The 26,787-nt window shown below is 48.2% G+C and overlaps 1 long non-coding RNA gene across 1 annotated transcript; it reads left to right on the forward strand.

Annotated features, from left to right (window-relative positions):
• Nucleotides 1–339: 339 nt before the first annotated feature.
• On the forward strand, nt 340–25,467 carry LOC125946078 (uncharacterized). The gene is made up of 3 exons (XR_007467391.1): nt 340–477; nt 21,138–21,364; nt 25,165–25,467. It is a non-coding gene; the product is annotated as an uncharacterized LOC125946078 (long non-coding RNA).
• The last annotated feature ends 1,320 nt before the right edge of the window (nt 25,468–26,787 follow it).

Consider the following 26,787-nt stretch of genomic DNA (forward strand, 5'->3'; position numbering starts at 1 on the left):
ATTGACATTGAGACTGTCAGTCATGCAGTGCTAGGATTGAAGGAAGAAGTCAGCGGGGTTAGATGGAATAAATTTCCATCTTTCACACGCGACATTTATTTGCATTTGTTCCAGGAGTGTTTGCAGAAGTAAATGCCTGCTCTAAAGCACATTAATTTTAAAAAGCTAAAGCACGATCTGGTTGATGTTTTGTCTTTGTTCAGAATCGCGTCTTACGGCCCACGCGATGGCCCACGGAATCACGTTTTTTCTATAACTTTTGTCTGAGTACGTTTCCAGGCCCACAGTAAAGAATAAAACCTGAGTCGGCAAATATGTTTTAGCCCCAACTTCTTCATACTCTTACAGTCTCTATCAGCCACGTATGTCGATTCTGGTTACCGGCAAGGCAGATTGAACTTTAACAAATGCTCGCTAGTATCATATGCACTGTTCTCGTTATGCGAGCATTTTCTGGGCCTAATGTCGCCACAGCATGTAAGTTACGCACTAGACGCCGAAATACATATATAGGTGGCACTTATTTGAACGCCTGCGTATTACATCAGTATTATTAGATGCGTCGCAAACATAAGAGAATCTATTTGTTAAAATATGAATATAAACTAAAGAGCAATCAATTACACCATATTGAGTCTATTGGCTGATTATATACTGTATAACATAGATAAAACTGTGGTATAGAAGATTGTATATATATTGACACGTATACATGTTTATCTTTCACCGGTGGCCGCTTTCCACCGGCTAACAAATGTTAAACGTTATCGCACGGCGCAGGACGCGCCTGCATGGGAAGCTTCTGGAACGTTATCGATGCTTCTTTCCATTGCCTGTTTTCACCGACGCTTACGTTATCTGATTATATGACCGACGCGAATTGTCTAGAACTTTCTGGAAGACACTGCGGGTACCAGGGATGAATCTCGAACATTCGATAACTCATGTATAAAAGCCGGCGCGTTTCACCGCTGGTCAGATTTCGGCGATCGCCGACTGTGTTCGCCGCTTTCGTTGTCTTCGAGCGTAGCTTGCTTTGTGGGCACAGGTTCGCCCAATAAAGAATAAGTTTCGTCATACACAGTTTCACCATAGAGAAAGGAATTCAACAAGAGGGGAGGCTCCCATAGGGCCCAGCGGCCGAATTGACTGCAGCGTGCCAAGCGGTCAGCGTCAATCACTTCCGGTTTCACTTTTGAGCGCGCGTATTTTGAACGCAAGCTAGCACGCCGGCCGCCCCCCCCCCCCTCTTTTTTTTGCTCTTCTTGCAGAATCGGTTTATTATTTAGTAAAAATGATTGCGAACGATCTCGTAAAGTGCCATCGAATCTGTGCCGCGTGAATTTTAACACAGTAGACGCAAGACCTTGTGTGCAATGAGGAAATGTTTATTTTGCTCTATATAAAAGCTCGTTCTGCGCTTTCTGTGCGTTCATCCAACGTTGTGACCCCAGCAGGTAAGGCGGTAATTCCTGTATAAACCAAAAAATTTCGCAGTTTCGCACGAAAGGCGAGGCATGGATTGCGATAGCAAATTAGTAGACAGCTATTTGGAGTAGGGATAGTAGTTTTATCGGGTGCATAAACTTGGATACATTGGCTTACTAACTGAAATAACAATCGTGGTGTCAGCGCGCACAAGCAAACATGAATAGATCACATTGAATGACCGCAGCCAACGACTGTCAAAACGCTGGCAGCAAACGCAGGTTCGCACGGTCTGTCGCTTCAACGGAAACTGAGCGGCGAATGCACAGCGCATACAAAGGTCAGAGCCGTGTGGAGATAAGAGACGGTGCGGGCGACCGGCCCCGCCGGGCAAAAGGCAGAGAAGTTGTTGGCAGAGTAGAAGCTGCCCCCCCCCTCCCCCCCTCTTCCCGTTTCTTGCTTTCGCATGGGAGATTAAATGGCAAGATACGCCTTTGGTGCCGGACCACAGTGCCGCCCCGCCTCCCTCCCGGCCATACCCCCTCGGCTTTTCGTCCGACGGTCACGTTTGCTTTCCACCGTGCGTTCGCTCTCCGTGATAGCTCGCGGGGGAGTTCGCCCTCCGTGATAGCGTGCGTCCCCCGCACGCTTTCGCTCGCGCATACGGCGCGCGGCGACGATTTTATAGCCCATGGAATCTATATGGCACCTCACGGCGACGGCGATGACGACGGCAGAAATTCGGTTGAATTGTCCATATAATTGCTATCGCAATAAAAAAGTAGATTACAAGCTTGTTACATTTACAAGCACGTACCAGCATGTTACAAGCATGTGTCATTTTGGTATTTAGACATAGGAATACTGCGTGTAGAGGCGAAACGTGCGAAAGTGGTGAATGGGCGCCATTACAAACAAAAGCAATTCAATTTTACATACATGGCGTAGAAAATACCCGACTCAACCCTAACAATACCATGAAATAAGACGACATCTGATTTCCAAGCTATCCCCCTTTCCTGGCATTATTTTCTGCACTTTGGCCGCACAAATACACGGGCGACTTCGCGTTTCTAAAACTTGGCCTCGGGCGACGCGACGGTACGCTACATACATAGAGACGGACACAACGGGCACTCAAGACAAATGCGTGGGTGCAATGCGCTTTTTCAGTCCTTTAGAAGACGGAATTTTCGAATTACAAGTTTCTGATGTGTTCGTCGGCGTTATCTTTCGCGCGTTATCACTTCCCATGTTATCACTTTTGGCAATCTCCCATCGCGTTTTCAACAGGCGTGAGTACCGAAAGAAGGTATATGTTGTTGCGGAGCCACAAAAAACGTCACAGACTTGTCCCTCTAAGATTCATTACGAGCCACACTAACTTTTATCACCACGGCCGAGCTGCTTATCGCTAACTGCGTCACAGCGCGCTGTGCGGCCAGCGTGCCTCAAAAGTACCCCAGAAAGTAATGAAATTACTTTTCAGTAATGTCTGGCGTCAGAGAAAGCGGCACAAACTTCTCCTAGCACGATGCACTAGAATACACACCACGGCTGAGTTCTCGCTAACTGCGACACGGCGCCCTGTGCGGCCAGTGTGGCTCAAAAACCGAAATAAGTTACCATAATCCCCTAGGAAGCGTCGGAAACATGTCTCAGCACGTTTCATTAACTCAAATTACCTGCGCCAGGATGGCCGAGCTATTTTTCGCTAACTGCGTCTTAAGTCTCGGTCCCGTGCCGTAAACCTAATTGTGTCGTAGACTGTGAAACAAGATTTCGCAACTTGCCGTAGTCCAATAGTGCAGTGGTGTCTTGTCCCAGTGCAGAAGGAACGCAAGGATACGCCTAGAGCCCAATAAACCAGGTTACATTTAAAACAAAAAGATAGAGACGGATGGGTCGCCGCGCGCGAGCGCTCAAACGCGCGCGCAGCCATCCTCGCTGGCTTCGGGGGAGTGTCTGGCGGATGACGCATGTATTTGGCGCGTCATTGACCTGTGGCTAGTTAAGGCAAGGAAAATAAGTTGAAAAGCTTAAGTTCATTTATACGCAAAAAGTTTTAGTTTTCGCGGCAAAGAATTTAAAAATTAAATCAATGCTTGTTAACTTAAGTTCACTTTCTTTGTTTTTTTCGGATACTCGCGGCAGCTAACGTTCGGTGTCAAAAGTATAGCGTGACGTATGGGGACGTGTTTCGTGTTGCCAGTTTTTGCCGAGTGTCCCCTCTTGTTGAATTTGTTTCTTTATGGCTTTACGACTGTTTACTTCAGCGTCACTACTACGTGACATCTGGTGGAGGTACTGGGTATGTCCTTGTACCGGACTCCCCTGTCCAGCCGTGAGCTAAGCCCAAACCGTCCAGAAGACGTCGACGCCTATCCCGACCAGCGAGCTAGCCGTAGGCTATTGAACCTGCCACCGGAGTATGAACCCCTACCCGACAAGACCAAGAGGAGAAAAGTCACGACCTCGGCAGCAGCTACCATGACAGCCCCTGCGCCAACATCTGCAATCGTGATGCAACAACCCAGGGAGCCGCCGACTTTCCGCGGTTCGCCATGTCAAGACCCTGAAAGCTGGCTGGAGGCACATGACCGAGTCGCTACGTTCAACAAGTGGGACTGCGACGACTAGCTGCGCCATGTTTACTTCTCGCTTGAAGACGGCGCCAGAACCTGGTTCGAGAATAGGGAGCGTGCACAAACAACCTGGGACCTCTCCCGAGCCGCATTCCTGGACACCTTCACGAGCGTCGTCCGTAAAGAAAGAGCTGCAGCCTTGCTGGAAAACCGTGTAGAGCTCCCGAATGAGAGCATCGGTACGTACACTGAAGAAATGACTCGATTATTCTGGCACGCCGACCCCGCTATGCCAGAAGACAAGAAAGTTCGCCTGCTCATGTGGGGAGTTAGGCAGGAGCTATTCACCGGACTGGTGCGGAATCCACCAAAGACAGTCCAAGACTTTCTCTCGGAGGCTACGACGATCGAGAAAGCACTGGACATGCGCCACCGGCAATACAATCGCCGTTCGACGCCACAGTACGCTGATGTCGAAGGACTCTCCCACGACCTACGAGACACCATCAGGGCGATAGTACGCGAAGAGCTGCAGAAGTTGCTACTGTCGTCGCAGCCTCAAGTTGCTTCCATCGCCGATATCGTGCGGGAGGAAATCCAGTAATCGCTAGGACTTCCCTCATCGCCGCAACCCCAGCCGGAAGCGATAAACTACGCCGCCGTCGCCCGTCGTTAAAGCCCCCCTGCGCGCTCGCGCCAGGGCCCCGTAAGGCCGCAGTTCCGTCGTCCACCGCCGCCGCCGCCAGCCCGCCCGCCCGTCGCCCAGCGGAGTTACCAAAGGAAGACGGACATTTGCGGCGCCCCCGACCACCGCCCGCTCTGCTATCATTGCGGGGAAGCCGGCCATGTCTACCGCCGATGCCTACGAGGGTTCGCCGTCAACGCGCCGCGTCCAGTGCGAGCTGAACGACTGCGCGACATCGCCGACTACCTCGCCGGAGCCCAGTGGCAACCACGACGACCCTCACGCTCGCCGTCACCAGGCCGCTACATCTCGCCCCATCGCCGTCAGTTCACTGGTCCTACTCGGGGCCGATCTCAAAGCCCTTACCCGGGAAACTAAGAGCAGCAACCAATCGAGGTGCGATTGCTTTACGGCGCAATGACGAAGATCCTCCGCCGCCACCGACGACGACGATTCGCGAATCATCACGACGAGATATCAGCACGCCGCCTAGCAACAGCCTTGACAGCTCTTCGTCGCCGAAAGAAGACCTTCCGACGCCACGAATTAACCGCAATGCCAGACGCCGGTCTACCGATCTAGACGTGCTCATCGATGGTCATAACGTCACCGCTCTCGTCGACACTGGCGCCGACTATTCCGTCTTCAGTGGCGCGTTCGCGCCAAGTTAAAGAAGGTGAAGACGGCCTGGCAAGGACCCGATATCCGGACAGCGGGAGGTCACCTAATAACGCCGGCTGGAATCTGCACAGCGCGAGTCACAGTAAACAACCGCACTTACCCGGCGAGCTTCGTAATCCTGCAGCACTGCTCCAGGGATGTCATCCAAGGCATCGACTTTCTAAACCAACACGGTGCAGTCATCGGCTTAAGGTCCAAGTCGATAACGCTTTCAACGTACAGCACAATACCACCGGATACAAACATCAGTTACCATGCCTTGAATGTGCTAGAAGAACAAGTCAGCGTTCCGCCTCGCTCCAGTGTAATGATTTCCGTCGGTACCGAAGTACCTGCAGACATGGCTTTTTTTGTGCCCCGGAGTTGAAATCACGAAGAAGGACGTGGCGGGCGTCATCGAGGGCGATCATCACTTACTGCACGACCGTGAAATTTGCGTCGCTAGAGGCATCGCTGAGCTAGGTGAAGGGAAAGCAAGAGTTATGCTCACGAACTTCAGCCACGAATACAAGCACATTAACAAAGGCGCCACGGTTGCCTAAATCGACGAAATAGTACAAACCAGCACTGCTTTCGCCTTAACAGATTCTAGTGCACCTGCAACGACGACTGTAGTACCTGAACCAACTTTCGACCTCAATCAGAACCTTCCCCGGCATCAGAAAGAACAGCTAAAAGCTCTGCTCCTGCAATACAAGGACTGCTTCTCGTCGTCATCCAAAGTTCGACAAACCCCTGTCGCCAAGCACCGCATCATAACCGACGAATACGTCCGCCCACTCCGTCAGAGTCCGTACCGAGTTTCGGCGCGCGAACGCGAAGCCATAAGGCGACATCCTCCAGTCGACGAAATGCTATGCGACGACATCATCCAGTCGTCCAAGAGTCCGTGAGCATCCCCCGTGGGGTTAGTCATCATCATCATCATCATTTATTTTCCCTTAAGGACCCCTGTCGGGGTATTACATAAGGGGGGGTTACAGGAGGTAAGAATAGGAATATAGACATGGTTACAATTTCCTACAGCCTGTGGATTTCATTTGAGAACACAACTAAAAAGAAAAAAGGAACACACACACAAAAAAAGGAAAAACTTCGCGGCACACCGAATACAATGCAAAAGCAAGAAAAAAAGAAAAAAGAAAAAAAGAAAAAGCGAAAGAAGGAAAACACAGTACGGTCATTATAAGGTTAGAGTTTGAGGTAATCAGTAAGCAGCCGATTAAAGATAATGTGGTTACGCTCGCTGACAACTCTATCTGGTAATCTGTTCCACTCTGCGATAGTGCTAGGCAAAAACGATTGATTAAAGGAAGATGTTGAACCATGCAAGCGCTGGATGCTGCAAGAGTTAAAAAGGCGACGAGATGTACGGGTTGGTGGAATAAGAAGCTTTCCATGCAGATGTGGGAAGTTATAATATATTCGATGGAAAAGGCACAGCTTTGCAATTTTCCGACGCAACAACAATGGTTCGAGTCCTAAGGATGATTTAATCTTACTGATACTTTCTTGGCGGCTGTACCTGGAAGTGATGAATCTAGCGGCACGATTTTGTATTGATTCTAAAGTGTTGATCAAGTAAGCTTGGTGCGGGCTCCAAATAGCTGAGGCGTATTCAAGTTTACTTCGAATGAAAGTTTCATAGGCTAGTTTCCGTGTCGATGGGGGGCACAGGGCCAGGTTGCGTCTGACGTAACCAAGTGATTTAGTAGTGTCGGTAGCCAATTTTGTGATGTGGTCGGTCCAGGTCAACTTGCTGTTAATGGTGATACCGAGATAACGATATGATTGAACGGTGGATAGGGTTCTCGAATTTAGAGAATACTGGTATTCCTTGTTAGAGTGCTTACGGGAGATCTGCATAACTTTACATTTGGAGATGTTAAGTTTCATAAGAGAATTGTAACACCAGGTTTCTATTAAATGTAAGTCTTGTTGAAGTATTGTATGGTCGGTTTGGTCCTTGATGAGACGATAAAGTACGCAGTCGTCTGCGAAAAGTCTCATAGAGGATGAAATGCCGTTAGGAAGGTCGTTTATGAAGATGAGAAAGAGAAGGGGACCGAGGACAGACCCTTGTGGTACGCCGGAGATCACGCTAGAAGTGCCAGAGCAATGATTTCCGACAGCTGTGTACTGGAGGCGATTTGTTAGGAAGCAATGGATCCATGACAGTGCGAGAGGGTCGAGATTGAGGCATGAAAGTTTGGCCAAAAGTCGCTGATGGGGAACACAGTCGAATGCTTTGGCAAAGTCTAGGTAGATGACGTCAGTCTGAATTGATGAGTCTAAGTTCAGGTGAAGATCAGTAACAAATTCAAAAAGCTGTGTATCGCATGACAAACCAGGCCGGAAACCGTGTTGATTGTGAAAAAAGAAGGAATGATCCCCAAGATGACATGCTATTTGTGAATATATTATATGTTCTAGGAGTTTACAGGCAATGCTTGTTAGAGAAATGGGACGATAGTTAGAAGGATCAGAGCGGCTGCCTGACTTATATACAGGTACCACTTTACTGATTTTCCAGTCATTTGGAAGTGAGCTACCGGTAATGGACTGGGTAAAAATTATTTGTAATATTTGACTGGAAATTTCTTTCGTACCTTTTAGTATCTTAGCAGAGATGTTATCTGGCCCGGAGGCACTAGAAATTTTCAGGTTTTCAATTAGCTTCATAATGCCTTGAGAATTAATGGTAATAGGAAGCATGCGGGGGAAACAGTAGCTGGGCAAATCAACGTCCTTTAGTGCAGACTCACGAGTGAAAACAGAAGAAAAATATGAGTTGATTACGTCTGACCGCTGATCAAGTGGCACATTTGTACCGTCAGGGTATGTCAAAGAAATGTTGTTGGAGCGATTGTTTGGTTTCAGAATATTCCAAAATTTTTTTTGGTTGACACGAATAGTGTTCTGCAAGTCGTGGTGGAAGAATTTCTTTTTGGATTGTTTCAAAGTGTTGGTGTATTCACGAAGGCATGTAAAGTACTTGTCCCACTTTGAACAAGATTTCGAGCGTTTCGCATCACGAAAAAGACGTTTTTTCTTACCTAACAGCCTCCTTAATGTATTAGAAAACCAGGGCTTTCCTAAATCACCGCGAATGCGAACAAGGGGCACGTGTCTCTCAACAAGCGATAGTAACGTATTCTTAAATAGCATCCAGTTTTCATCTACTGTACGAGAAGGAGCAGTCTGACGAAAAGAAAAAGAAAACTTGTTTAGTTCAGTATTGATTTTGCTGAAGTCTGCTTTGTTGTAGTCCCTAATCTGTTTTGTTGAGGGTTGTCGCATAGGAACTGCAATGCAGAGATTAAATAGTAGTAATTTGTGATCGCTTAGACCACCAACAGATGATAGCGATTTTATTATTTCAGGATCAGAAACAAGAACAAGGTCGAGAATGTTCCCCTCACGCGTTGGCTTATCAACCATCTGAGTAAAATTGAATGTTAGGATCGTATCAAGAAAATCTTTGGATTGCCGGCTATGCGCCTCTAGATCTTCCCAGTTAATGTCCGGAAAATTAAAATCGCCACACAGCATAAAATTCGCAGACGGGAAGCGTGAGTAAAGATCGGCTATTACGGAATTTAGTTCATGGTTGAAAGAAACATCACAGTCAGGAGCGCGATAACAAGCAACAATCACAATCATTCTTGAAGCAAGTGAAATATTCACACACAGAATTTCGTGTTGACAGTTCAATTCGGTAACATATGAAGGAACATTTTCTTTCACAAAAATCAAAATGCCGCCTCCCCTACGCCCCAACCTGTCAAGCCTGTGCACAGCGTACGCTAGGTCATCCTGTAGTAGCTCATGATCAGCAATATTTGGATGTAGCCACGATTCTGTAAGTATAGCGAGGTCAGTATCGCTGTCTCTTAAAATACATTCTACGGCGTCTTTCTTAGGTAGATAACTACGCACGTTTGCGACCAAGACGGACATATTTTGATAAACGGGATTAGCGATCGGGCCGAGGCAGGATTGGGGGGCAGGAGGAGGACGCGCATGCCTAGGAAAACGCAGGGACTGCTACGCCTTCAGTTCAACTACACAATCAGATTCAGCATTGTACGTGAATTGCTTGCCATCAAGCAGGAGCCGGTCAAAGCGAAGTTTAAATGTTTTGCCAGTCTGTTGTCCATGAAGGTAAAGTTTTCTTCGCGCTTGTCGAACTCTCGCTGAGTAATCATCGCGAATCGAAAAACTCGTGCCTTTGAGCTTGGAAGCCACTGCAAGAGTTCTAGATTTATCTGTAAATCTTGCATATTTTACAATGATAGGCCTAGTATTTTCTTGCTGGTAGCGACCAAGCCGGTGCGCACGCTCCAGGTCGTCTATATCTATGGACAAACCGAGTTTCTCGGAGCAGAACGATATTATTTTTGTCTGGGACTGAAGCCAAGTCTCGCCTTTTGTGTCTGGAATTCCACAAAAAAGCAAGTTTGAACGACGCAGGCGGTTTTCTGCGTCGTCGCATTTTCGGCAAGAACTTTGATTTCAGTGGAAAGTTTTGCAAGGCTATCATTCACATCTGCCTTTAAACCTTTTTCATTTGACTGAGTCGACTGCACAATCTTCTCCAGGGCATCAACACGAGCCGAAAGGCTGGTCACAAGGGTCTCGATGCTAGTCTGTGATGCTCGGATTAGAGAAATTTCGGATAGGACGGAACTTTGCGATGTTTCGATGCGAGATATGGCCATTGCAATAGATTCAATGGACTGGGGGGAGACGCCATCTGGTCCTGGGTTTGATTCCACGTCTCCCGACAGCAATAGGAGCAGATTAACTGCTTGAGCATTGATGTAGTGAGACAACAGCGTTCCACACAACAGCCTACGACAAGTACCAATAACACAAGTGGGGCACGACACCGCAAGAAAACAGCGATTTCCAGAGCGGACGCAAGCCGCGTTCGAAAGTTAACTGACCTGCGTCAAGAAGGGCATTTTTGTGACCACTGTCGTTGCGGTGGCGTGCCCCAACTCGGTCCGGTCTGGCGGTGCAATATGTAGTCGATGCGGCCGTCCCTCGGACATAGTTGCCCCGTGTTGCCAGACGAAGAACCGGACTGTGTCCGGAAACGGCTTGTGTGCGGTGACTTGCGAGGAATCGTTCAGGACCATCGGTAGCGTCTGGGCGGGTGCGCTTTGGTGATAAGCCAGGAACAGGTGGCTGCCGTGGAAGCCCAGCTGAAACGACGATGCGAGCCACAGGACAAAAATCTGCGTCAAGAAGAGCATTTTTGTGACCACTGTCGTTGCGGTGGCGTGCCCCAACTCGGTCCGGTCTGGCGGTGCAATATGTAGTCGATGCGGCCGTCCCTCGGACATAGTTGCCCCGTGTTGCCAGACGAAGAACCGGACTGTGTCCGGAAACGGCTTGTGTGCGGTGACTTGCGAGGAATCGTTCAGGACCATCGGTAGTGTCAGGGCGGGTGCGCTTTGGTGATAAGCCAGGAACAGGTGGCTGCCGTGGAAGCCCAGCTGAAACGACGATGCGAGCCACAGGACAAAAACCTGCGTCAAGAAGGGCATTTTTGTGACCACTGTCGTTGCGGTGGCGTGCCCCAACTCGGTCCGGTCCGGCGGTGCAATCGTGAAGAAGAGGTGAAGAAGAGGGATGGAACCTTACGTTTCTGTGTCGATTATCGTCGCCTCAACAAAATCACGAAGAAGGACGTATACCCTCTCCCATGGATTGACGACGCCTTGGATCGAGTCTACAACGCAAAGGATTTTTTGTCGATGGACCTCAAAACCGGCTTCTGGCAAATCGAAGTCAACGAGAGGAACCGGGAGAAGACTGCCTTTATAACTCCAGACAGACTGTTAGAGTTCAAGGTCATGCCGTTTGGTCTTTGCTCGGCACCTGCGACTTTCCAACGTGTCATGGATACAGTACTGGCAGGCTTGAAGTGGCAGACTTGCCTGGTCTATTTGGACGACGTCGTTGTGTTTGCCTCAAGCTTCAAGGAACACCTCCGGCACCTTGAAACAGTTTTTCAAGCAATCAAGACCTCCGGACTCACGTTAGAGCCAGAAAAGTGCCGCTTCGCATAAGATGAGCTCTTAGTTTTGGGCCACATCATCAATAGGTCTGGAGTGTGCCCGGATCCACAGAAAACTGCGGCCATCGCTGACTTTCCTCCGCGCGCCGAGAAAAAGGCAGTCCGTAGATTTCTTGGACTGTGCGCCTATTACAGGCGCTTCGTCAAGGACTTTTTGCGGATCGCTGAGCCACTGACGTACCTCACGAAGGCCGTCGTCGAGTTCAAGTAGGATACGCCACAAGTCGAAGCTTTTGAAGAACTTAAGCGATGCCTGCCATCACCGCCAATACTTGCACATTTCGATGAAAACGCCGATACCGAAGTGCACACCGACGCAAGCAGTGTAGGACTCGGCGCAGTGCTTGTGCAGAGGACTGATGGACTAGAAAGGGTTGTAAGTTACGCTAGCCGGTCGCTGTCGAAGGCGGAAACAAATTATTCCACAACCGAAAAGGAATGCATCGTCATTATCTGGGCTACATCAAAGTTTCGCCCCTACCTCTATGGCAGGCGCTTCAAAGTTGTGAGCGACCACCACGCCTTGTGTTGGCTAGCTAACTTGAAGGATCCGTCTGGTCGTCTCGCACGATGGAGTCTGAGACTTGAAACATTCGATATTACCGTCGTTTACAAGTCCGGGTGAAAGCACTCTGACGCCGACTGCTTGTCTCACGCCCCCGTCGAACTGCCACGACAGGACGACCACGATGACGACACTTTCTTGGGACCCATAAGTGCCGATGAATTCGCCGAACAACAGCGAGCCGACCCGGAGCTAAGGACCCTTGCAGACTACCTGGAAGGCAAGACCGCATTGTGCCCAAGGTGTTCAGGCGAGGATTGACGTCGTTTTACTTGCAAAATGACATTCCCCGAAAGAAGAACTTTTCGCCTCTCCGAGCCAACTACCTCCTCGTGGTACCCTAAGCATTGCGTCCAGAGGTTCTGCAAGCTCCCCATGACGACCCAACGGCAGGACACCTCGGTTTTTTCCGCACGCTCGCGAGGATACAAGAAAAATACTACTGGCCTTGCCTCTCTGCCGACGTCGCCCATTACGCAAGGACATGCCGAGACTCTCCGCGCCGCAAAACACCACCGACATGACCAGCCGGACTTCTATAGCCGATCGAACCACCTCGCCGACTGTTCCAGCAGATCGGGATGGACTTCCTGAGGCCTTTAGCGACGTCGATGTCCGGGAATAAATGGATCGTCGTAGCTACGGACTACCTCACCCGCTACGGCGAAACAAAAGCCTTGCCCAAAGGTCGTGCCGCCGAGGTAGCCCGATTCCTCGTTGAGAACATCCTCCTGCGGCACGGTGCCCCAGAAGTCCTCATCACCGACAGAGGTACTAGCTTTACGGCAAAACTAACTCAAGCCATCCTGCGATACAGCCAGACAAGCCATCGCCGTACCACCGCCTACCACCCGCAGACGAATGGCCTCACCGAGCGCCTAAATAAGACCATCGCTGACATGCTGGCAATATACGTTGACGTCGAACACAAGACGTGGGATGCCACCCTTCCGTACGTGACCTTCGCATACAACACGGCCGTGCAAGAAACGACGCACATGGCGCCGTTCCACCTGGTCTACGGTCGGAACCCGGCAACAACGCTTGACGCCATGCTACCGGACGTCACCGACGAAGAAAATCTCGACGTTGCCTCCTATTTGGAGCGTGCTGAAGAAGGTCGACAGCTCGCCCGCCTGCGCATCAAGAACCAGCAGAGGACCGACAGCCGACACTATTATCTTCGATGACGCTACGTCAAGTACCAGCCCGGCGACCATGTTTGGGTCTGGACTCCGATACGCCGACGAGGACTGAGCGAGAAACTGTTACGTCGCTATTTCGGACCATATGAGATCACCTGACGTATTGGCGCATTGGACTATGAGGTCGTACCAGACGGCATTTCGCAATCACAGCGGCGCCGCGCATGACCTGAAGTCATCCACGTGGTGCGTCTTAAGCCTTTCTACGCCCGGTGATGAACTTCGGTACTTTGTTATTTTTTTCTGAATTACGCGTGGTTTTGTTTTCGCTTTCACATTTGTTTGTAGCATCCGGACGATGTTTTTTTAAGGGGAGGGTATTGACACGTATACATGTTTATCTTTCACCGGTGGCCGCTTTCCACCGGCTAACAAACGTTAAACGTTATCGCTCGGCGCAGGATCCGCCTGCATGGGAAGCTTCTGGAACGTTATCGACGCTTCTTTCCGTTGCCTGTTTTCACCGACGCTTATGTTATCGGATTATATGACCGACGCGAATTGTCTAGAACTTTCTGGAAGACACTGCGGGTACCAGGGATTAATCTCGAACATTCGATGACTCATGTATAAAAGCCGGCGCGTTTCACCGCTGATCAGATTTCGGCGATCGCCGACTGTGTTCGCCGCTTTCGTTGTCTTCGAGCGTAGCTTGCTTTGTGGGCACAGGCTAGCCCAATAAAGAATAAGTTTCGTCATACACAGTTTTACGACTGTTTACTTCAGCGTCACTACTACGTGACAATATTGTTTCGAAAAGACACTTGAGAAATAGGAGGATGCTTACCCCCGTATTCAGAAATGCAACTTCGCTTCAAGTCCGTGCTTGACTTGAGTTAAGTGACGCCTATTGTGAACACGCCGAAGCAAACGCAATGAACGTTCAGGGTATGTTCACAATAGGCGTCACTTAATTCCAGTCAAGCATGGACTTGAAGCGAAGTTGCATTTCTGAATACAGGGGTTAAGCTTCGCCTTTAAGAGTAGAACGCGATAGCGTTATCGGGACCCGTTCGCATCGCATCGTTCGCATACGGCAAGTAGGCTTCATTCACTACAACACTGAACGTGGGAAAGCCAGCTTACAACGACCACGCTTACACCCATCCCCTTAAAGTCGACTTCACTTTTAACTGAAATGCATTGCTGGAAAGACGTTTTTCCAGGAGAAATATAAGTGGTCTTATAATAAAATGTGAAGGTCCTAGCACCTTTTTTATTATTTTATTAATTGTGTGCTATAGAGCTAGAGAGCTGGTTATGCGGCGTGGCTGATGACGTTGATTTGTTACCATTCCCTTTGAAACGGGGCGGCGACAAATAGTCACCTAGGCTACTTGATTTAATCAGGTATACTATACATGTTCTTTATCTAGCATTTTTGTATACCTCTCATTATTCTTTTTCTTTTCCATAATTTACCTTGTACGCTACCTATGCTTTTAAGAGATCAGGTCGTATCCATCTTTTCCCTGCTTTTTTACACTAATACTCTAATCGTCTCTTACTTATCTCTACGGCTGATCTGTTGTTTCCTTCCACTTTAAACTCAAGCGCTTCTGGGAGTTGCACGTTACCTACGGTTGTCGCTGGGTGAATCCTGTCGCATTCCATTAGGATGTTCTGAGTGGTCTCTGGATCTTTACTGCAGCATACACATGCGTCATCCAGTTCCGAATACTTGCTCCGGCATGTTTTGGTCCTTAAACAAGCGGCTCGAGCTACAAATAGCAAGGCACTGCCTTTGTGTTATCGTACAGATTTTCCCTTCTAATTTCTTTATTCTCCTTCTTGTAAATCTCCATTGTCCTTTTTGTTTCCATTCTTTACATCCAATTCACGGTCTCTATTTCTCTCACTTTCTTTCTGATGACTCCTGGTTCTCTATTTACAGTTTCGAATATCCTGTACTTGGTTGCCAACTTCCTTGACCTCTTCCTTCATCCTGTGTCCATGCTTTTCATGTAGAGATACTTGTCCACTTTAGCCGCCCATTTATTTTCATCCATGTTCTTGAGCCTTTCTTCAAAACAGCTCCGGGACTGCAGCGCTGATCCGGACTGCAGGGACTGCAGGCTGCTTCGGGACATGCAGCGCCACCTGTGTCGCCGGCAAGGACTCATAGTTTGGCTGTTTGCGTGTGCCTCCAGTGCGTCCTGTGGAAATGGCAGTGGTTTAGCGACCACAGTGTGTTGTTTTTGCGGTTTCCGCAGGATAAATAATGTTCACAGCTACTTCAAGAAGAGTTGCCTGTCGCTTGGGAGGAAGCTGTATGCGAGTGGGCATGTGTATGGTGTCAAAGAGGAATTACTGAGCACGACGGGGCCGTCCGATATCGTCGGGAAATGCATAGCACAAATGAAATCCGTCGACTACGAGGTGCGACTGCAAGTGAGCTTTTCATTTTTTGATTCTCGTATGTGTCACTAATTAGGCTACCATTGCTGTTATGTTTAGTTATCAGCAGGAGAGAGAATCGTAACACAAGCGAGCTGCACATGCAAGGCTGGCTGCGGGCTGGTGCAAACATGGCGTCGCTGTGGCAGTGTTTGTAAATGATTACAAACACACGTCTTGCACTAATTTGCAGTGCGCGTGGAAGAAGCCTCCCACCCGGCCAAACCTTGATGCCAAGAAGCCTTGAAGAAAAAAAAATGGAACCAAGCTACTGTGAAACTCTGTCCCATCTCATTAACGGCCGCGCTTCATACGTCCTGACTTCCTCATTTTAGCCACTTTGTTATCGACTCCTAAGAATCGGAAAAAAAGTAGTTTGCTCCAAGCTGTGCTGACGCTCACCGTTGGTACCTCTCGAGCTTCGTCTTGGGCAACACGCCATCATCTTTTTTGTAGCACGAGGGAAATAATGTCGGCACGTACGCTGGGTACTGAGCCATCGAGCTCTTTTCGTTCCCAACAAAGCGGACGCTGCAAATGCGCGTCCGATTCCGCACCGGCTGCAACTGCTCGCCGTTCGGGCTGGCAAAGAAAAATTTATTATTCATGCATGAGTACAAAAGGCGAAAATAAGCCCATGAAAGTTAAGATCGTTCATGGACAAAGTCCGAGGCGTTGTTTACCTTGCGTGCCGCACAGCCGTGATCCAACGTTGTGTTCTTTCAGTTTCGTACGATTTCCATGGAAACCGGTAGAATTTTACGGGCGGTTGTTTTCCAACAGTGTTCCTATAGCTATTATGGCAGCCATACACGCAGCAGTACGGAGAAGTGTCGGACTTTCGTGACTTTTCCACGTCCTTTTGACAAGCTGTCATGCTGCTCTAACGTGACTGCGCGCCTGGGAGCAACTAACAGCCAACCTAACTTTACCGCCGCCTACGGCAGGTGGCGCTACCAGCTTGGCTGAAAACACCAGTGCACTAGCCCTATTGCCCTGACGCGCGCAGATCTGGTAGAAATGCTGGAAAAGGGCTTTGTGTTTAGTTTTCTAGTAGCAGAAATAGGTTTTCTCGTACATTCAAGTTACAATCCGACGGCAAATCCGACGCCGAATCGTAAAGTCGTATTTTACTATTTTTCTGACGGAGTTCACTATAATGAATTCAATTTTTGTTCACCAAAACCTTGCACCACGTGGAGGCCCTGCGCGGTCGATGTGGGTTGATGATTTTCTCCGCCACCCTCGATCAAACGCCGGTTGCCGACGCCAGAATTTCTGCGACACGGGGCCCTAAGCGCTATCGCGTTAAAATGTGCACATCGTCGGCGAGACAGACAGCTGGGCAAAATGGCGTAGATACACTCAAACCTGCGTCCTCAGTTTCCACTTCTTTTTTTTCAGCGCCCGCATCTTCCAGAGCGCGCATGCCAGTCCTAACTTCTTTCTTGAAGCTTACTCATGACAGCTAGTGGAAATATATATGTATATTGTCACGACCTCGTAGGAGACGTGGAAGCCGACGTACAGCACGTATATAAGCACTTTATATGAACAGCAAACGCAACGTCGTTGTCTCTGTTTTTCTACCCGCGCGCTACTTTAGCGTCGTTTCCATGGCCGGGCACATACCCGCGGCGACGATATAGCATGTGGCATTTGCCCCTCCTTTGAAAGAAGCATCTTCCCGATGCGTCAAGCGCCCAAGAAAATGCAGTGATGGTGCAAAATTGATGTCATGATGAAAAGTATGGCTTCATACGAAGCACGTGCACAACCTCGGGCAGATGCTGCCGGCGTTTGGAGCAGTAAGGACTGTTGGGCGCAACTTCGTAATTCACGTCACTGATGCGGCGTAGAACTCTGTACGGCACGAAGTATCTTCGCAGGAGCTTCTCAGATAGCCCCCGCCGACGAATAGGAGTCCAAACCCACACCTGGTCGCCAACGTTGTATGTGACGGGTCTGTATCGAAGATTGTAGTGTCTGGCATAGTAGTTCTGTTGCTCTTAGATGCGCAAGCGTGCAAGCTGCCTTGCTTCCTCGGCGCGTGGCGTAAACTCCTCGGCACCAGTCTCGTGATCACCACACTCGTGTGGCAGCATCGCGTCCAGCAGTGTTGTTACTTCCCAGCCATAGACGAGGCTGAAAGGTGTCACTCGTGTTGTCTCCTGGCGAGCCGTGTTGTACGCAAATGTAACATATGGTAAAATCTCGTTCCAGTTCTTGTGGTCGACGTCGATGGACATACTCATCATGTCTGCCAGTCTTATTCAAACGTTCTGTCAGCCCATTGGTTTGGGGGTGATAAGCGGTTGTCTTTCGGTGAGTTGTATCACTTAATCGCAACACGGTATCCAGAAGCGCGGCCTTGAAAGCAGAACCTGTGTCAGTAATGACCACTGCGGTATCGCCATGCCTTAGGAGGACGGCTTCGATGAAAAAGCGTGCTGTTCCCCGCTGAAGAGCACCTGTTTCGGCGTATCGGGTAAGATAATCTGTGACGACGATTATCCATCTATTGCCGGCAGAAGCACTGGAAATGGACATAAAAAGGCCCATGCCAACTTGTGCGAACGGCGCTTGCGGTATCTCAACAGAATGCAGCAGTCCAGCAGACTTGACGGGTGGGGTTTTGCGGCGCTGGCAATCCAGGCATGTCTGGACATAACGTTTCACGACCGGCGCAAGTCTCGGCCAGTAATACTTTAGCCTAATTCTGGATAATGTGCGGGAGTAGCCCAAGTGACCAGTGGTCGGCTCGTTGTGACAGGCATGTAGGACTTCGTTCCGTAGAGATGCGGGAACGACAAGTAGGTAGCTGCTGCCACTGGGTGAAAAGTTCTTTTTATAGAGAACGTAGTGACGCAAGCAAAATGAAGGCAGCGCTCTGGCGAATAACCTCGGCACGCAACTTGTTCTTCCCTCTGAGTAATCAATAAGAGGAACCAGTTCGATGTCCTTGCGTTGCAGGCGTGAAACGGCGACAGCGTCTACCATGCCTATAGAAAAGCCGCGTCGTCATCGTCGTGCATTGCAGTCTCAACAGGCGACCGAGACAGGCAGTCGGCGTCGGCGCGCCGCATCCCCGATTTGTAGACAACAGTGAAGTCGAACTCCTGGAGCCGAAGGCTCCAGCGTGCTAGCCAACCAGCTGGATCCTTTAAATTAGTCAGCCAGCAAAGTGCACAGTGATCAGCGACGACGGTGAAACAGCGACCGTATAGATATGGGCTAAATTTCAGGATGGCCCCGACTACCCCGAGGCATTCTTTTTCTGTAGTGGAGTAGTTAGTCTCCGTTCTGGATAGGGTCCTGCTGGCGTAAGCAAGCACTTTTTCGGTGCCATCCTGCCGCTGAAGAAGCGTCATACCCAGGATAACTATAGTTGGTGGGAAATCCGGGAAACCCAGCTGCGCGGTAGTGGCAAGCTCAATAAACATGTCCTGCTTCACCGCAATGAAAGCATAGTGGCCGGCGGTCAGCGGTGCGCCACAAATCGGTTTTTCGTAGCGGATAGCCGGCAGGGAATTCTCCGTGAGACCGCGGCGCAGCGATCGGCTGTCGGCGATACGGCATTGCTGGCGGCGGCGGTGACTGTCGAATATAGGGCGTCGGGGATGGCGGCGGTGGCTGCGTCGGAGTGGTCGACGGTGTCAGCAGCATCGAAGTGGCGGGAGGTGGACGACAAAGAGCTTCCGCGTATGTGCATCGTCGCGGCACCGCTTGCCAGTCGGGTGAAGAAAAGGCCTGTCGAACTTCCTCCAGGACGACATCAGCGACAGAAGCCACCGCTGGTGCCATGGGAGCAATTCCGAGCTGCCGGATCTCCTCTCGCACTATCTCTCGGATAACTTCACGCAGAGATGTGCCGCCGCCCTCAGGTAGCAGTGAAGCATTTGTTGGTGAGTTCGAGCGATCGTATTGGCGGTACCGCTGCTGTAGTGCCCGTTCGATAGCGGTAGCCTCCGTGTTAAATTCGGCCACTGTCGCCGGTGGATTCCTCAGGAGTCCGGCAAACAGTTGCTCCTTCACTACCCGCAAAAGATAGCGCAACTTCTTTTCTTCGGCCATCTCAGGATCTGATCTGTGGAAAAGGCGGCCCATATCTTCTGCAAACATGGCAACGCTCTCATTTGGCTTCTGGACACGAGATTCGAGAAGGCGCTGCGCATTGTATTTTCTGTCACTGCTAGCAAATGTGTCTAGCAGCTGGGTGCGGAAGGCATCCCATGTGGTCAGGCTCCTCTCCCGGTTCACAAACCACGTCCGCGCACTGTCTCGGAGAGCAAAATAGACATTAGACAGCTTTTGCCGGGAGCCCCATTCATTATGGCTGGCGAAACGCTCGAACTGGTCCAGCCAATCTTGGACATCTTCAATGGCGTCACCATGGAAACTTTCTGGGACCATAGGATGCTGTAGCGTCTCCTGCGATGGACTTGCAGTGGCTATGGCGCTAGCACTTAGACGCGGTCCGGCAGAATCCTGCAAGGGGTTGAACTCGGGCGTCAGGCCTAGCAGGCGGCGGCTGTACCGGTGAACAGGAGTTTCGACGAGCGAAGGCGATCCCGCGTTCGATGGATGGCTCCGCGAAGGGGTGCCAAGCATGAGGCAATCCTACCCAGCACCTCCACCAGTGTCACGACCTCGCAGGAGACGTGGAAGCCGGCATACAGCACGTATATAAGCGCTTTTTATGAAAAGCAAACGCAACGTCGTTGTCTCTGTTTTTCTACCCGCACGCTACTTCAGCGTCGTTTCTATGGCCGGGCACATACCCGCGGCGACGATATAGCATGTGGCAATATGTATAGGTATATATATCAGTTACAGACGATTTTTTATGTGGCACAAACTTGTGCTTGGGAACGTGACTTCTAGCCATGTAGTTCTGTAGGTTTCAACACCGCAACTATTGCAAAAGAGTCAAAATGAATGTTCATTTAATTGTGAAGTCAATAGACTAGCAGACATAAAAGAAGAGCACACAATTAGGCGTGGCATCACAGTTCTGTGCTGGCATGTAAGGCGAGAAGCAACGCACACCTATAGGACAAAACGTTAACTACGTATTACAGGTAACTACACAGAACTTGGTGATGGCACTACCCTAAGGCGGACATTGAAGTCAAATAAATAGTCCAAAAAGTGGTGCAGCAATAAAGTTAACTAGCCACGAACGCCTGGTACGAATGTCTAACATCAAACTACGGAAGCATAAATCTCCTTTGCCGCACAGCGACAAACGCGCGACTGAGAATGCGAGGATGACGTTTTCCTCAAACATTTGTGGACACTAAATATTACTCGTCCCAAGGAAGCATTCGAAAAACGGTGCGATGTTTTTTTAGCCTATAATATGTTAATAATGAGTTAGTGTCTTTTTTTCACAAACTACCAATTTCGCAGAGCTAAGGTAGTGTCAAATCCGGTCATCAATATTAGCATTGACAGTAGAACAGACACACCTTGCAATAACACGCTGTTACTTTCCTTACAGCATCGCGGTACCATGATAACTGCGTTGTCTGCAGGTGCCGTTCTCCACCTTACAACCAATGCAAGTTAAACAGCATATGCTACTGTGTTGAAGGGTGTCTCCGTCGAGGTTCGTACGGCCCCTTAGTGAGACGCCGAGAGTGCAATCTAAATAATAGATATATACATCTCTCTTGAGTTGGCGATAATGCTGTCATCGCTGGATGAGGATGACGACAAGATAAAAACGTGAGTAATTTAAGAATAAAGCTAGTTCTTGCCAGTATAATTGTCGCTTTGACTGGTAGTTAAAAAAAATATTTTCGCACTTTTACGTGCGATAACCATGATATGAACATGAGGCACACCTTAGTGTGGCACTCCGGATTAATTTTTAGCGTCTCAAGTTTTTCACCCTTTAAACGAATGGACGGTATACGGGCGCTCGTTCCCATAGACATGCGGCCGCCGCAGTGACAAATTGATTCCGCGTCCCCGTGCAGAGCCGCGCAACTCCAAAGGTATTAGGCCACGACGGTCGCTATGCAGCATGAAGCAGAAAAAGGAAATCTGCAGCGTCACATATAAGCAAATTACAGTGACCGCCGGAAGTCGCATTCAGGCTTTAGAAACAAATTCAATACGAACTAAGATGTTTTGAGCAATTCATCAGCATTTTGATTAAAATCTGCTCGGGCAAACCTATTGTCACATTGCAGACCAGCGTTGGCAACAGAACTGATGTTACCTCATGCCATATCTTCGGCAATAAACAAAAAAGTGGTTGAGCTTCATTTTAGGACAAATGTAGGGGCACGCTTCCAACTTTAGCAAATTATTTCATGAATGATTTTTTCTTTCCTAACAATAATTTGAAGAAGAAAAAAACGAAACGACCACGCTGCATACGTGCAAATTCAAAAAAGATGGCTGACTAATGGAGTAGCACACGAGGAATAAGGATTATAAACAGGGATAAGGTGCCTCAGAAAGGCTGGCCAACGTTTCGATAGGAGGACCTATCTTCGTCAAAGGCGGCCTCGTCATCCTCGGCGGGTTAGTTTTAAAGGGTTAGTGGAGTGACGTCACGTCGATGTCCGCTGTGGCTGTGTGTAAAGGGAGAGACTGAAAAGAAAATGAGCGCCGGCGCTTGACTGGCTAGGCGCGGTTTCTAAGACGAGGGGACAAGAGCAGGAGAGCGAGAAAGTGGCAAAAAAAATTATTTAAAAAAAAAAAAAAACGTCAGAGGGGGTTGGGGGAGCGAGAGGCGAGTGAGCGTTCGGAGTAGTCGTGGTCGGCGTGCGTTTGGGATCCCTGAAGAGCCGGTCAGAGTGCAGGTTACAATACGAGTATTGTCTCGGGAATGCGTTGACGAGGGACAGGGGGGAAGAAAGTACCCCCGCTCTAGGTCAGCAACACCAAAACAACTCGTCCCCCCCCTGTCCCTCGTCAACGCATTCCCGAGACTAAAGGGCGCCCATCACCGGTCATCCCAGCCGACCAGCGACGACGAAGCCCTCCCCCCCCCACCCCACCCCACCACCTATTTTGTCTGTCTAGAACAGGTGCCAGGCCAAGTGTCTCCGCACCTTACGCTCTCTCCCCCTTCCTCTCCTTTGTTACGACGGACCTTTTAAATGTGGCACACCGCCACCTCCGAAGAATACCCCCTGAAGAAGGAGCCGAATTGGTTCCGAAACGTCGGGCTAGTAAATTTCCTTATTTGGTTGGAGTGAATCTCTAAGTCTTCATCAATTTTCCCAACCAGACAGGTAATTCTGTCGAAATGTTTAGCTTCTCGAAGTTTCTAAACCTAATGTTTCTCTAACTTGCCCCATGACACTGCTGCAGCAGGTGCACAATGCTAATTCATCTCACATAGACATGTTTAATTGAATGTCTCTGTAAAGTTGGCACACAATTGGAAGATGCCTGAGGTAATAGCGTTCAGCAAGAGCATCTATTAAAGTTCCTTATACAAACTTATGTCTTGCTTCAACATTCGATATTGGTGTAAATGTTCTGTTTTTAAATTTGTGTACATTCTCTTTTATTTGCTAGTCATCTTTCGGCAAGGTTTACAAAGGTCGGCAGGCATTGAAACAAGCAATAAACATCAAAGAAAAGACAAGAATTATTAAGCACTAAAAATTCACAGAAGATTACGATACTCCCTAATGCAAAAAAAATATCGCAGCTCTATACGTGCTTTTATTTCGCTATATATTGGCTGGCATGGACAATCTGCCTGGCGCGGGACGTTGAAAATGGAGCGGAGTGAGGTTTCACTGCCTCGATAATCTGAATATCGCGAGAGCGAGCCCGTGGGTGACGCTTGGACGCGACTCAAAGCTGCCGGCGTCGAGAGACCTTCCAAATGGCGCGCGCTGCTCTGGCGCCATCTCGTAGCCATCGTTTTCGCACTACTTTATTTATTTATTTATTTATTTATTTATTTATTTATTTATTTATTTATTTATTTATTTATTTATTTCAACATACTGCAGCCCCGAAGGGCTATAGTAGGAGTGGGGGAATGCAACACATAGAAAGCATAACAAAGAGCACTGAACATCAATGATTAGTAATATACAATACAATTCATCGAGTGGTAAAGATCTTGCGTAACCAGGCGTCTTGCGTAACCAGGCGATCTTGCGTAACCACAATTCTATAGCGCGGCCAAAAAAAAAAACTGTATTTAAACGCATCGGTACGATGGTGAAAAGTGGTCATATTCAACTCATGGTGATGTCTGGTGGCTGTAGGTCTAGCGGGTGCGATGTATTTGCTAAGAAGGGGGAATCGTGGGGAGTTAATTAGAGTATAAAGAAACTTCAAAGATTCCACGTGATGACGGGAAGAGAGACCGGTCAGTTGAAGACTAAGAAGATGGGAACTGGGCGAGAAATACCTGTCAAAGCGACGATAAATGAAGCGTACAGCTTTCTTTTGGACAGATTCATTTTTCTTGACGTCAGATATTTTGTGCGGGTTCCATACGACAGAGCCGTACTCCAGTATTGGACGAACCAGCGTTTTGTAGGTGAGGAGTCATGTGCGAAGTGTGGCTGAACGTAATGTGCGTTGCAAGTAGCTTAACCTTCTAAGTGCACGGTTCCACATGAGTTCGATGTGATGCGACCAAGATAACTCCTGAGTGAATAGAAGACCTAGATATTTATACTGTGAAACATCTCCTAGAGTGCAGCCATTAAGCTAATAGGTAAATCGAGAAGGAATGGAACGTTTGATGAATGACAATGATACAGTTTTTTTGGAACTTGATTTGCATCTGCCAAGACTCACACCATGATTGAAATGATACAAATGAATCATTAAGGATAATGTGATCGTGAGGAGTTTTAACCGTATGGTACAAAACACAATCATCTGCGTACACGCAGATTTTAACAGGAATAGCGGTTGGAAGATCATTTATGAAAATCAAAAACAGAAGTGGACCTAATATTGAACCTTGAGGTACGCCAGACGTTACACTGCAAGTGGAGGATTGAGAAGACCTAAAGAGTACGTACTGTGGTCGATTGAATAAAAAAGAAGAAATCCAGTTAACTAATGCTTGGTTGTTAAGTGAGCTTTTTTAACAGCTTGGAGTGTGACACAGTGTCAAAATCTTTTGAAAAATCTACAAATATTGCGTCAATTTGATCACCTGCATCGAGAGCCTGGATGATGTCATGGGTGAATTCACTGAGCTGGGTTGTGGTGCTAAATCCGCGCCGAAAACCGTGTTGAGCATCCGATAAAACATTATTGGACTCTAGAAATTCAATGATATGTTTGTAAATTATGTGTTCGAGTATTTTACAAGAATGAGACGTGATAGAAATGGGTCTGTAGCTCAGCAAGGATTGCTTATTGCCGGATTTGAATAGTGGAAGAATTTTAGCCGATTTTCATGCAAAAGGGACAACAGACGTTGAGAGAGATTTCTGAAAAATAACAGTTAAATATCGACTAGTCCCTAAGGAGTATCTAATGAGGAATGCATTATCTATATTGTCGGGACTACCTTTCTTTTTCAGATCAAGTTTCAAAATCAGATTCAGCACACCCTGGTTCGAAACAACAATGTCATTAATAGAACTATGCGTCGGCTCTATAAAAAGAGGAACAACGGAGTTATCGAGCGTAAAAACAGTTTTAAAGTAACTATTAAATGCGTTTGCAATCATTGCAGTGTCACTTGTAACTGTGTTGTTTATTTCAAAAGTATTACTGGCGGATTCCTTTGGCAGAAAAGAGCTCCAAAATTTACGTGGATTATTTCTAAGCAAACTTGGAAGTGTTACCTGGAAGTAAAAATCCCGAGCAGCATTACTTTTGCTTCGAAGTTCCTGCTTAGGCGCAATGAATTGTGCAGTAAGAACAGAATCACCGGTACGCTTAGCACGTCGCAAGCGTCCAAGTCGTCGCGACAGGTGCAAAATTTCCCGTGTGATCGAAGGCAGCTCTGAATTAGTCTTTTATTGTTTTTAACGGTACAAAACGCGTGATACACAAGGTAACTAAATCACTAAAAATGTAGTTAAAGTATTGACATCGTCAAAAAGAGTAATCGCTTTAAACTGGCTAAAGGAAGCGCTAAGTGCATCAATTATACCCACATCATCATCATCATCATCATCATCATCAGCCTATATTTTATGTCCACTGCAGGACGAAGGCCTCTCCCTGCGATCTCCAATTACCCCTGCCTTGCGCTAGCGTATTCCAACTTGCGCCTGCAAATTTTCTAACTTCATCATCCCATCTGGTTTTCTGCCGACCTCGACTGCGCTGCCCTTCTCTTGGTATCCATTCTGTAACCCTAATGGTCCACCGGTTATCCATCCTACGCATTACATGGCCTGCCCAGCTCCATTTCTTCCGCTTAATGTCAACTAGAATATCGGCTATCCCCGTTTGTTCTCTGATCCACACCGCTCTCTTCCTGTCTCTTGTCATCAACATCATCAGCATGGCTCATATCGCGGAAAGTAGAATAAATATATTGGGTTCTCGGAACAGGACAAGAAATGTATGCAAATACCGCTTCATGATCTGATATGCCTTCAACAACAGAACATTCGTAACCATAATCGCAGACCATAGGGCTAAAAAAGACAAGATCTAAAATCGCCGTGCCTCATGTGACGTCACTGACAATTTGCTTTAAGCCGGTAGTCAATGAAAAGTTCAATGCTTCTCTGTACAATAGGGAATCATGGCCTAGCAGAGATAACGACGGCGAGTATATATCGGGGACATTAAAATCACCCATACATATTAGATTTGGTGAATGAGGTGCTACTTCTTGAATGAATGCATTCAAGGAAATCATAGGGTCTGCGATCAAGTTAGGTGGGCGGTAAAAGACACCACCAACAAAAGTCAATGAGTCAAAGTAAACTCAACACCAAACCGACTCTGTTTGAGAGGGAGCATCAAGCACAGTAAATTTTAAGTCAGAGTTGAAGTATAAGGCAACGCCACCGCCTCTACCTTCTTCTGTTCTATCAGTGCTTATAACATTAAAGCAAGGTAGCGACACTTCGGCTTTGTAAATTTCACTACGAAACCACGTTTCCGTTACTCCAATGATATGGGATAAGTAGGACCAAGTTAATGACAATAGATCGCGAAGCTTGTTCAATAAACTTCTGGCG

The sequence above is a fragment of the Dermacentor silvarum genome, chromosome 5 (genome assembly GCF_013339745.2).
Source record: "Dermacentor silvarum isolate Dsil-2018 chromosome 5, BIME_Dsil_1.4, whole genome shotgun sequence".
NCBI lineage: Eukaryota > Metazoa > Arthropoda > Arachnida > Ixodida > Ixodidae > Dermacentor > Dermacentor silvarum.